The sequence below is a fragment of the Ischnura elegans genome, chromosome 1 (assembly GCF_921293095.1).
Source record: "Ischnura elegans chromosome 1, ioIscEleg1.1, whole genome shotgun sequence".
NCBI classification, from domain to species: domain Eukaryota; kingdom Metazoa; phylum Arthropoda; class Insecta; order Odonata; family Coenagrionidae; genus Ischnura; species Ischnura elegans.
In genome coordinates, this window is record NC_060246.1 from 114,292,577 (window position 1) to 114,306,663 (window position 14,087).

Sequence of the window (14,087 nt, forward strand, 5' to 3'; positions counted from 1 at the left end):
GTTTAAGCTGCCATAAAAAGGGAAACGAAAGCTTTTAGCATTGTAATTTTAAAGGAATAAACACATTAAAAATGATACATTTTCATTAAATAATAAGGTTATACGAAAAATTCCCATTTCCATTGCACTGGATAGAAAGGTCGCAAATCTGCAACAATAAGAAAGTCACTAGCAATGAATTTATTTTTAAAATCCCTTGGAAAACTTGAACAACATATGGATCATTCTCTCTCTAACAGTCTGGAGGTGGTTCACAGGGTAGCAGATGAATAGATGGAGCAAAAGAGATCACGCGGCGAACAATTCAGATGAAAGGCCTACCACGACTCCGAAAGTTTTACGAGCTCATATTCATGTAAATTCTCTATATTTTGCTTTTTTCACTCCAAGGTTGGTAGTCGTAACTATGGATGTGCTCAATATGTGCGACCATTTAATGCTCTAAGTACTTTTCACTCGATGGTTACCAAAGGCGCCGCAGGTAATCCCAAAATTCTTCCGCCAATTGCAGATAAAAAAAAACAGCGTAACGACCTAAAGGGCGTTACTTTCCACGAGATGGCTCTGGGGCTCTAAACATTTTCGCGCGAAGGAAAGGAAAAATGAACGATACCATCGAGAAGGAAAATGCGGAACTTCATCAACATTCTGCAAGAGTGCCACTCGCTGGCATCTGGGATTTTTTTTATCCACTCCCACCCCCTCCATAATCCTCCCCCCCCCACCACCTCTCCTCCCAAGAGAGTAAATCGCCGATCTGGCACCGCCGCCTCAGCCATTCCGAAGCATCCCCCACCCCACCTCTCCTCCCACCTTCCCTCAGAGCTCCCCCCCTCCCTCCGATCACCTCTTTTTCCCATGACGTCACCGCCCTGCCCACACCATCCACCACCATGCGCCGGGGATGCGAACCGGTCCCTCCCGAAGCGAGAGACGCCGGGAATGCGGTTTGGCCGCAGTATTATTTCTATAAGTATGTATGATCTTAGGTTTTCCCGGCGTATCAGTTGCAGAAAAGTTTCTCGGGTTTTCCACCGGTTGATGTCGTCCATGTCTCCCAGGGAGACATGGACGACATCAACCGGTGGAAAACCCGAGAAACTTTTCTGCAATTTCTATAAGTGTTTCGAGATTGAATATTCCTGAACCTATACGCTTAGAGCTGCCCTCGTTTATATTTCTGTTCCGCTATGCATGATTTCACTTTTAAGTAACTATAGGTACCTTCTCCGCTACAGTATATTTACTGGCAGCATAACCTATGATTTAATATGCCATAAAACCTTCCGTTTTCAAAATTTCGATGGGATAGTTAGTAATATGGTTATTCACTATTCGAATGCATCGGCTGTATATAAACAAATATTAACAACGGTCAAACGTTTTCTAAATAAGATGTCTAAGAAGTCTCCTCTTGATTCCTAATTTACAGCACAAAAATAAATGATTCGTACGAAATTAATATCCCTGCATCACGAAAATGTGTATAGCTCTGCTATATCGGCAACCTTAACAGCAGCTTCATTAGCAAATGATGTGTCAGAACAAACTCGAGCCATACTGCGATGCCCGAGCCACGAATGTAAAAATGTAGTTTCAACAAATACAGAAATTACACCATGTTCAACATGTTTGCAGATATATAAACACCAAAGAAATAGATAGAAAGGTGCAAGCTGTCATTATCTAATGAACCATTACGTATAATACAATATAATTAACGGCTCGCCCAAACTTGACGAACCGACAAGTGATCGGAGTTTATGATCGCTTCGAAACATGAAAATTTTCTTATAAGGAAGGCAAAGATTCAAATGCGCTAATTCATATCTCTATCTCATTATTCTTAGAAATGTTTTACAGTTCCTCCACATTGATAAACGCGTATTTTTACTCACCTCTCTTACTTACTTACTACCTCCTCAGCAGAGGAAATCCTCAACCATTGCCGTTGACTAGTAGTTTAGACTTACCTGAAAATAGAAAGAAATTACAAAATTTACTCAATGGAATAGAAATTGACAAATCAAAAACATGTTTTATACACAAAAGTCGCCGATTCAGATGGATCGTTTTCTCGATCGAATTCATTGTTACTCTCAGTGGAAGTTGTTCCCCGAACCAGGGGCGTTACCACGTAAACGCCGATTCCGAACTCTCGACTTCGATTTCGGCAAGCGGAGCCGAAGTTACGTCACATTCGAAGTGGTTCCCGATTGTTGCGACCACGTAAGCATTTCATTCCGAATTTCGGCACGACCTTCGAATCGAACTTCGGCATGCGAATTCGAAGGGGTTTGAGGCTTCGAATACTCAGTGCCGAACACGGATTCTCGGTTCAAGGTCTGACGAGCTTTCGTATATTGTAATTTTTGTGTCCTCTGAGGTTAACCACGCTGCTTATATGATGCTACTATTTAATTTAATCAATTTTAAACATGGCACAATAACATAATCCATTTACAGGCTTCGAATTGTAGATATTTGAATCAATTCCCGGTTGTGTGTTTTGGCCAAGATGATGACTCCGTTTATCGTATTATGTTGATTACAGTTACGTTGAGGTATGAGTAAGAAATTGAATATATCTAATATCCTGAAGCTTCCTTTGAAGTAATGAAATAGTCAAGTTTTCAAATTAAAATGCCCAAGTTATGTTATCGTTCGAATTTACTTCATGAAAGTTGGAATGCAACTAATACATTCGCGTTGTTTGGGCCGGCATCTTCACGATTAATTAAATATGGAGTTTTTAAGCTGCATCGGTAAGTAATCATCGTCATTACTAACGTTTCCATAATGCCATAGCCAATCAATTATCTCAATAAAAGTCCAATATGGACAATCAATTCACATTGATGAAGTTAGGTTGGAATATTACTGTCACGAAAACATGATGACACTAAACATTTTCGATGAATTCATTAATTAATTTCCGAAATATTGCAATTTTGGCTGTGGCAGTAGTGATGATTCGCGAACTTTCATATTTTAGGCTAATATAACATAATGGGAGCTACAATTCGAATGGTGAAAAGGATTTGTGGACATAGCCATTTAGAATAATTTTGATATTTTAATCTCCATGTTATTTCTTTTAACGTAAAAATCTTATCTTTGATTGATCTGTGATGCATGATGAAACTCTGAACTAAAGCTATGGATGAGATATGGGGACTCAACTTTTTGAGAAGAAGGCAAAGGGGGAGAGAGAGAGCTCAAAAATGTTGCACACAATCGCGCTAGGTTGCGTGGAATCAGATTCCTCAGACCCTTTTGCTGTGGACGATCTCGTCTTCAAGGGGCTCTACCGCCTGACAAAAGATATGGTGCGTGAGCTTGTGGCAGGTTTGAGACCACACATGGCAGTAGCACGGAGGAGCATGGCCATACCCATTAATTCAAAAGTTAGTTAAAATAAATCAAGGCTAAGAAATTGATCTCTGCATGTGACTTATACGCTACTGACTTATTCCAATTACTTACGTAGGTCCTCTATGCACTTCACTTTTATGGTCAGGGAAGCTACCAAAAAAGCACCGGAACCGATAGTAATCTCTGACTCTGCCAAAGTAGCGTGTCCAATTCCATTGAGGAATTAACAGAAGCTCTCAACTCAAACGAAATCCTTGCTAAATAGATCCACTTACCATTGAGGAGAGAGGAAATGAGCAGGATCATTCGCAAGCATGGATACATTATATTTTAATTCTTGATTTATTTATCATTAACATTACAAAGTCATCAATACATTTAATAAATTAATAAATTAAAATATACATTTACTTTTAATAAAAAAATCAATTTGGTTTACATGAAATACTACCATTAAAAATATCAAAGTTAATGCCTTCTCAGGTACTCGATGAATCTATAAAAGAGAGAAATCAAGAATTAATAATAACATATACCTACTTTCTTATCACCCAGGAATTACCTTGTCACACAAATACCTGGCACAATAGGCTATGTTGATGGAACTTATTTAGTCATCAAAGCACCAAAAGAGCAGGAAAACATATTTTTAAATAGAAAATCATTTCATCCCATCAATGTTATGATAGTTAGTGGAAATCTACTGACATGGTATTTTTCAAATAAATCCAATTCAAAAAATAGTTCACCATTAGGACTGAATTATTTCTAAGAACGACTAATGAAATTTCAATTATCTCTATATAATTTTTGTATGTTCTTAGATTGTGAAATTTGGAAATTTGCCTTTTTGCAGACTTAATTCAATGTTATGCCAATGTAGGCAGTGGCCAGTGGAAAATGTTAGCATGAAATAATAAAGCATTTTTTTAACTTGGAGACATCTCTAATATCTCGAAATGTTGAAAGATGCATGGATACCTTTCCCTTTCTCCAATTTAACTTACTCATTCGCAACAGCCTGGAAGGTCTCCGCCATTTGGGCCACAGCAGTTCTTCTCACATCAGCCGCCTTGACAATGCGTTCATCGAGCAATGTGGAGTTATCGTCTGAAATAAATTTATTCACAACGCATTAGACTTCTCAAAAAATTTAAATTAATGTATTTTTGTGAAACAAATATTAATATAGAAAATTACTGCTCAGATATAAAAACCCTGACATAGCAACACTGCAATGGAATACTGAAAATTTATTGGCTATCCAAATTAAGGTGAGAATTTCTCTAAGATTCTCAAAGGAATGAACTGGCTGAATCTAATTGAACTAGATACTCACTAAGTCATGAACATCAAAATGTTTGTTATGACAGAGGAAATTACACATGAATGATCTTAATTGTGGCTTCGTTACAAATAATGCTTGGTATTAATTTCATTCCATTCAAAGATAAAAGTTTTTAACAACCATAAACATATTGCTATTTGGGAAAAAAGTTTCTAAGGATGTCATCCGTATTAAAGGTATTTTAGTGCTGGCTGGATTGGAGACAAAGGTAACCCAAATACACTATGGAGATATCTATACTTTTTAACAAAATAAATTAAAAGAGTGAAGAATAGAATATTATTATGAGAAAACATATCACTATTTGAACATCCCTTACTTATGCATTTCGTATTTATGGAGCCAGCTACTTTCAGTCACTATGTTTCGAGAGATCACTTCATTTCTAACACAGTAATTGACATTCATTTATCCCCAGATAGCCAGAAAACTCACCACTCTTTTCTCTCTTCCTTTTTCCCTTTCCCTGAGAGCCTTTATCGCTCTGCTGGTTTGGGTGTGGAACTGGAGAGGGATCATGTGAAGTAGAGGGTACATGAGATGAGGCAGGAGGAGGCAGCTCCTTTTGGGCAACATAATTGGTCACGAGCAAATGCAGGGTGCTCCTCCATAAATTGCAGCATTATGGCTCGCTGCTCTAGAGAGACCCTGAAATTGGCTCCTTTGCCTGCATCATGTTCTGAAATTGTAAATTGAAGTACTCAGCAAAGATGAATGGTGAATAATCAATCACAGCAAAACAATTATCTCCTTCAATTATAATAATTCACATTCATTTAACTAGCCAAAACAATTTGTAAACAAAATATAATCAATAAAGGAATCGTTTAGAAATATCATAATGGATTAGACGACATATGAATGCTGAGGGAAAAAATATTATCTTAAAGATGTATTTGTTAGGTAAAACTGTTTTTAAAAAGCATTTTAAGGTTTCAATTTTTCCTTTTGAGTATGAGCACACCTTTCATTCATGTAACAAACAACAGCATGTAATCTTTGCTGGTAGAGAAACACAAGCATTGATTAGAAAACATAATAAAGCGATAGAAATAACATTAATTATACAGCAAAAACATCTAACCTCTCAGGCATACAAATATAACTCCCATTATTGTAAAAATAAATGACATTTGTTACCGCGGAACATCTGCATGTTCTGACAGTAGCTTTATGATCTAATTAAAATACAACACACTTTATAAACTACGTAGAAAGGCATTCAATTAATATATTAAATTAATAATGTATTTACCACAAATATAACCCAGGTTGGGTAACACAGTAAAAAAAAAGCCTCACAGGAATCATGCCATCTAATCATGGAATGGCATCAATGACACTAACACTCAAACTAAAGATGTACATAATTCATCTTTCAGGAGGATTGCAACCATTTATGTCACTGTCTATGCTTTTACTACAGAATTAGATGCATTTTTTACCAACCATTTCAATTCAATGCAAGTATCATTACAGCCAAAGTAACTAGCATCCATTAAATATTACTTTTCTGGTAAATACCTTCCTTCATGGTATCAAGTACGCCTTTCGTATGTACAAAAACATAATGCAAATTCATTTACAACTTATTATATTTCCTCACATTCCCACCATATAAATGAATATTCCCACCACCGTATACACAACAAATAAACAAACAACTTACCTCTACGGGATAAGACTTCCATTTCGTTGGTAAAGGAAGACATGCAGTGATTGAAAAACATACCACCTCAGTGATATAGAGCACTTAAATCATAAAATGCGCCAAATGATTATATCATACCTTTAGGTTTATACCACTTGCCTTCTCGGTTATCCCGTCAGTATTCAGGGAACTATCAATGCTTACAGTTGTTACAGAAATTGAAAAATGATCAAGTATGTGTTACCTCAAAAGAAGTAGCTTAACAAACATCGTAGTTCACCTTATGATGTTGTCCTTCCATGGCTCCAGTCTCCTTAACTTTCTAAATGCAAAAGCTAAAATGAAAAACCAGTATTAGTATAATTTGTGCAGAGAGAATGGCAACCAAAACTGGCGAATAGATGAAGCCGCAACGGTGACTGATGAACGAATGGATATTAAAGAATCAATGCTATGGTCACATGATATATTCGGTTAATGAGTTATTTCTTGATACCTTAATTTAATTGTCGCTTGATTTCACATTGATTAAATTCAGGAGTCCCAACAGTGGATGAACGAACGAATTAGGCGGCATGTAACATTTGCTTTGTTGATCACGTATTATGAGAGAAATACTTTGTTTGACATTTTAAAAGGTTGTTCATCTATTGTTGGGACGAAAATAAAAGCCTCAGAATGTTGAAACAACTGCTGTTTGGCATTCCGACATCGTTGGCCTCGATTTCGTTGACTTGTTTATTCAATATCATTCATCAGCATTTCATTATTTACCGTAATCGACGTAAATAAGTTTATACAATAAGAACAACTTCTTGCGCCTTAAAAGTAATGAAGGATATTTACAATACGAGCAACTATCCGAATTACTTACCTCGTATGGAAATACTTACCTCTTATTCTGTGTATTTGTGAAGCAGACGGAAGCAGACACACCCAATGCGGCACACGTTCTTCATTGGCTGCAAATGATTACGTCATTGTTTCATCCGTCAGTTATTGCGTCTCTTCGAAAAGGTTTTCGAATTCGAAGGCGGCGAGTCGAAGGTTGTTACGTGGTCGCGCCGAAGCACCTTCGGTTTCGTCTTCGGCAAGCCTTCGGAAGCGGACTCGAAGTCGAATTCCGTGCCGAAGGCGAATCCGAAGACGGTCTCGAATTTACATGGTAACCCCCCAGGTCATGAACTAAAACTCTAGTGACGTCACCGACTCATGAGTGATAATGGCGTTAACTTTCGCTTTTAAATTATTGTAGACTTACGTGAGAATGGCTGAATGTTTTATTTTCGTCGCAGCTTATCTCTTCTTTCCATACAATTAGTTATTTTAATAAATTGCAATGTTTCCTCTGAATGAATAGCGCCATAAATAGTTTACATGCACTCGATTGAACATTTATATCATATTACAAAGGATTAAAATCACAAAATACCAAGCTAAAAAATCTCTCTCAGTGATATGGTCATCTGTCGGGAATGGAATCCATCTGACGTCACCCATGAAATCACCAGGCTCTCGACATGAGCACTGGCTTGCCTATGCCACTGGTACGATGGGTGGCTGGCACAGAGGTCTTCCAGCCCCGCGCGAGCAACCTTGATTTCTGCTCAGTCATGGTCGTCCGTGGTCCCAGGAAGGACGAGACACGGCTCCTCATCACTCCGGAAAGGAAATGACGAAAACGAATAAAAATATATAAACGAACGGCACTGGAAAACCTTTCCTTTTTCAGTTTCCAAGGCAGTGTGCCAATCGCGAAAATGATAGGTCGTGGTTGGACAGAACTGAAGCTTTGTTTTGTTTTTCTTTGATTGGCCACGCTTATTGAATGATGAGATCAGAAAAAAATAATTTATAAATGGTAACGAGCAGAAAATGAGGGAACTAAACATCACTTGTTGCATTACTACGTTATAACATCTATCAGTGGAAATATGATCAAGACCCCGCATGCAGTATGCGCAATAACCAAAAGCCGGGGCAACCATTGAAGCCCCAACTATGAGTATTTCTATGAGAAATGTAAACAGGAACTGAAAGACCTACAGGTAATAGGATTATGTTAAAATCCGGATGTTTTTCCGTCATTTAATTTGCAATTAATTTGAGCATTTTATTAAGGCTTAAGGTGAGTTAAGGCTGAATTATAGAAAAAATAGCAATGAATTGAATTCACCACTTCACAAAATATTAAGCTCAGAGTTCTAAGAGGCTCATAGAAATAAATGTAACGCACACTTGACGCCATTTATTCTTCTAGTTTTAAGTACACCGGGACTAGCCACGGTGATAACTTTACGAGAGTCACCCGCAATGCACAAATTGTGCGAAAAATCCACAGAGAAAAAAATCATCGCCTTTTGGCCGGTCAAGGAGAATGACCTTTTCCCTGTGGATTTTTCGCATCATTCTTCTGTATAAGTAACTATTCTTATTCCCATTTTTTTATCCGCTTTATTTTTCAGTCCGAGATGTCTTCTTCCATGATTCACGGTTGAATCTAACAAACCACGCATAAAATGCTCATGAAAAAATTCACTAAAACATGCGCATTTTAAGTATGTATCACCTTAATTTTCTCGATAATTCAAACCCCGTCCTAATTTTCCCGTTAATACTATAAAGTGCTTATTGTATAATTAATTGCTATTTTTTCTATGAATCTGCGGCACACTGTAAATATTCTGTTCATATACATTTACATCTATGAAGTACCGCGCAAGACACCACCAGGGTGTGTGGCACGGGGTGACTCCGCTCCACGCATGCAGCACACATCGTAGCTATAACGCTAACGCCGCTACAGTAGCCTTCGCCAGAAACTCGCTCGCTCGTCGGACATAGGCCGAGCATTCAGGACAACGACACGCGGTGAGACCACATACTGGAAGAAAGCTAGAGAAACGAACATTCTACTACGGAAATAAAATAAGCAGTTGGTAAAAGAAATAAGCGAGACCAAAATAATACTCCTCCGATGCTCCTGAAGTGAGTTCGTAAAGGTCGCATTTCATAAAGCTCTCGATGATGAAAAAAATGAGACTTTTTGGTTGGTGAGGGTGGGGTGTCGCGGGATGACTCCAACGGTCCGTGAAATTCATTCATAGAGGGAAAGGGGGAGCCACTTCCGGCAGCAGAGCGAGCGACGAGACCACCACCGCGCCGGCGGACGGCTTATCCACCTGCGGGAACGCAAAGAGCACAGAAGAGAGGAACAAGAGTGCGTGTCTTCGGCCGAACTTGTCCTCTGACTGCCCTACACACCTGTCCACCACAAGAACATCCTCCTCGATAGATACGAATTCTTGGATTTCACGCCGAGGAAGATTATCCATATGAGCGTTTCGATGAGCACGAGGCTCAACGAAACTTTAAGAGGATATGTAAAAAATTTTGCCCGGAGTGAAACCAGAAAAAATTTCACTAGAATAAAACTATAAACTATATGTAAGCAAATGCTATCGTTGGAGATCAGCCAATCACACCGATCACATGGTCGCTGATTAGAGCCTATGCTATCTCCGTCACATGTATCGACGCCAAGAAACCGCTAAGTTTACATTCACTCCGAGACTGTGCCCTGGGAATGTCTTCTGTATTTGGCGATGTAAATTTGACAAAGTTTCGAATGGCGATTTCGGCCCCAGGTATTCAGGAATTCATTGAGTTCCTGAATCGCATTGGATTTCTGAATCTCTGAAGACAAAGGGCGAATCACTGATCGAAACGTTGGAAGGGGACAAGGAGAATCTTACCCGATGTGAAACCAGAGAAATATTCACTACCTGCTCGCCGGGAAAAATAGATATTACATCATAGCCTCCTCACTAGGCGACATTGGTGAATCTATTTACGGAAATATTTACAATACGCTTCCAGACAAATTACTGCACTAAAGGACAAGGTCTAAAATTACCGGCATATTTAACTGAGAATCGCTGGCATTGATCGTTGTTGTATCCTTTTCGACACATAAATATTTTCCAACCACAAATTCCTCTACACGCTAATTCTCCATCATGAGGTCTTTGAAAGAATTCGAGGATTCTCAACATGAACAATAACTAAGTATCCCTCCACTTCGAAAACATAATGCTCATAGAAATTTCTTCCCAAAAAGAAGCTACCAATGGAAGCGCTACATATTTCCTCCTATTTTAACTACAATTACTCAACTGCATCCGATGTTCATTCCTTGAATGAGAAAGGTTTAGCCTAAAAAATTGAAAATTATAATAAATGGGGACTAATGATCAGGTTCTGGAGTCAAGAAAAACCTACATTACTTTTTTCAATGTAGAAAACGCTCTGGTGATGGGAATAGGGCTGACCTTTGAAAACCGACGTGAAATTGAGCACTCATGAAAAGTAGCTTTGTAAGAGCATTTTCAAATTCGAAACGAAATTCCTGAATGTGTAACACACATTGAAGTATAGAAAATTCGTTTTCCATCACACATTATTAAAAAAAAAACTAGGAAACGAGTAAAGTATATGTCCGAAAATAAATTTCAGCCGGTAAGTTCAACCCAAACATTTTGTCTCTGACCATGGTTTCGACTCTTTTACGCCATAACAAAGTAATGGTTTAAAATTGTCCATTATGACATGACACATTCTGAAATGAGAGACAATATGGCACAAAACCGGTGAATTCTCTTTTCCTATTTCGTGGAACCACAAAATGATGCTGACAAGGTTCCACACAGTAAAAATAAAATGGAATGCGTTTGGAAAATTCCACACCAAATTAACTACGTCGTTGATGAATGATTACATGTTTGAAGCTTCAAAGATCCGTCATTTCGAACCATTTATAGTCGAAACCACAATTGACCTCACAATTAGAGGATCGATCAGAAAATGTGCCGACGTATTTGAAAGTAAAAAAAGGTATTTTCCACTTTCAAATTCTTGGCGGAAATATAGGAAAAAGTAGCGCGGCCATAACATTCCCACTAAGCACAAGTTTAGTGGACTAATCCGTACTTAAATCAGTTCAAGTAACGATTTTTCAGTGATGAAAAATGGATAACGAGCTCATTTCCGCAGAAACTATGACAATTGATTGCTATGGTGAAGGAATAACTCCGTAATTTCCCACAAAATTCAATTTTACACCGACCCAATTTTTCTCATTAAGACTTTGCTCTGATGATGATGCCATGATAGCATCAAAACCAGTGTAAAATAAAATCGTTTAGAAATTTAACATGCCATTATTTCATCACGATGATATTAAAAAAATCAGTACCTTACCATCAAGTTAATATTGATTGATAAATTTTGTAAATGGTAATTTATAATAAAGTTCTCATGAAGCTACGTGTTTCCCGTTTCCAATTATCTTGATAAAGCAAAATTAAACAAGCAAGGGAGCACATAAAACGGGAGTTGTTCCAGTTTTCGTGGCAGTTTAATTATTAATCATTCGGCCCCGCAAAAATTAGTTTTTGGCGAGCGTATCTCACAAACGGGTATTTAACTTCGGTTTTAACTGAATAACACTGAAACTGACAGCAGTTTAAGCATTTTACTTCCTCTTGTTATGTTGTTCTATTCATCCCATTGTGAACCAAATTGAATACCCATTTTAGTTCCTTTTTGAAACTGATCTATTCAAAAGTTCACTCTCCCCGGTAAAATAGAAAAATAAACATCAGTTGTTTTTTTTACCATTTCTGAAAAAATTACAAAGCATGAATAAATAGACTACTCTAAGGCTATTTTACTTTAAATAAAGTAAGGCTTTATTAATTTTTGAAATACCGGAAGGTCTTGAATGCAATACAATGAATAAATGCTGAACATTCAAATACAGGTGAAGTTAATGGATTAAAAAAATCTACGAAGATCTACGATTAGAGAGAGAGAGAGAGAGTAGGAATGCAGAGTTCTCATAAAATCAAGAAACTGGAGAGAAAAATACCCATTTGTCAAGACATGCGCCACTATGGTCGATTGAGAATATTTATAAACTTAACTTTCTTTAAAATATCGTGGGCTAAAACGCTTTATACCAACGGAAGAATAAGGACAATTCAAAGCATCTATAAGCAGGAAAAAAGTTTTTTGAAGGCGGGAATTTGAAGATATTAGTTTTTTAAACATAGTGAGCTGTAAGAAATCTGTCGGATTCATCAGATGAGCAAAGCCATGAAATGTAGGCGCTTCAAAGAAAGACCAAGAAGTAGGATGAAGGAAACAGGAAAAGAAAAATTAACTAACAACAGAATTAAGTAGAAAGGCATGGAAAAAAGAGTAAATTTGTTTAAATATAATTTATTTAGCTCAGATCTTCTATGTCTCTCTAATTTAATGTGACAGCTGGCCTCAAATGTGAAAAATGATAATTATAAACTTCCTTTAATTCAATTCCTCTCAAGAAATTTTCGCTGTCAGTAATAAGAGGTCGAAATCCAACAATTTTATTCCTGTTATATTTTCGCCTTTTGAGACTCGGGGAGGCGGTAGTGGAATCACTATATAACTATATACATTGTTAGTTATGCATTTTTTAAATATCATAACCTTTTTATCGTCCAAATTATAGACACTTAGTAACTGACAGTATCCCAAGCTCGCCGGAATGGCCCCATTTGAGTATTTTTTATGGATTTTACAAAATGAAAAATTAACTCAAAGAGTTGAAAGCGGCCAATCCTCATAAGGCTACGACATACATTTCTGATGAAATCTTATAACGTTATCCACCGGGTGACTTGCTCGTAGTCCGACGTTTCCATGGCTGCCTCTGCCATCGTCCTCAGGGCATATCTTTCTGATCCAGGAATCAATTTTGTTGGATTTCAATATCTAAATAGTAACAACGAAAATTTCTTGAGAGGAAGTGAGTCAAAGGAATGCTATAATTATCATTTTTCACACTTGATGTCAATTATCACAGATGAATAGATTTTGTAGGCTAAAAATATATACTTCATCAAATTCCAGTTAGCTTAAGTCTTACATTTCCACTTAAATCTACAGTTAATTACTATCTCTTCTCCTATTTCTTTCGTTTCCCTTCTAAGACGATAGCAGAAGCAGCCATAGAAACATCGGCCTACAAGCAACTCACCCGAAAAGATAAGATAAAACTTGAGAAGATTTCACCAGTATCATTCGCCGGGAAAGAACATATTCACGACATATATAATTCATATTTCACGACATACATTTGTTTTTGATAAATATCCTGGATTGGACCCCGCACCTTCTCCATGAGGTTCGATGGACTAGTCCATATTACGAGCGTTCAAGTCACCCGTACAAGGGAAGCCCTCCGAAAGAAAACATGGTGACGCAGCGAAGTGAAAAATGGAGGTGACGTGATGGTTCAAGGTCGGAGGGGAGGGGGCACACACAGCCTCCAACGAAACGCGAGTCGCCAAGCAGCCACAAACAGAAGGGGAGGGGAGATAGATGAGGAGATTCGAGCGAATAAATTCTCTTGACCGGTCCCCGGGGTCACATCCCTTCCTTATCGCTTTAGGGAGGCACTGCAGGTTATCTCGCCATAAATAACATTAAATTTACCTTCCTAGACAAAAAATCTCTTCTTTTCTCTCTTTATTTGAATCCAAATTCTTTTTTGTTTCATGGGATCACGGATAGGATTGAGGATCAATAAATGAGGAATAAATTTATACAAGTTACTGCCGCTGAGCCATTTTGGGCATTCACATAAGACGTAGCAAACAGAGATAGTTA

The 14,087-nt window shown here is 37.7% G+C and overlaps 1 protein-coding gene and 1 long non-coding RNA gene across 3 annotated transcripts in view; both read right to left on the bottom strand.

Annotated features, from left to right (window-relative positions):
- Nucleotides 1–14,087, bottom strand: part of LOC124168389 (disintegrin and metalloproteinase domain-containing protein 10) — a 265,882-nt gene that overhangs the window by 75,679 nt on the left and 176,116 nt on the right. The gene's annotated exons all lie outside the window — the stretch shown is intronic.
- Nucleotides 3,770–7,547, bottom strand: LOC124168399. Its single transcript, XR_006866928.1, has 3 exons — nucleotides 5,159–7,547; nucleotides 4,383–4,485; nucleotides 3,770–3,871 (listed from the first exon to the last, which is right to left on the bottom strand). It is a non-coding gene; the product is annotated as an uncharacterized LOC124168399 (long non-coding RNA).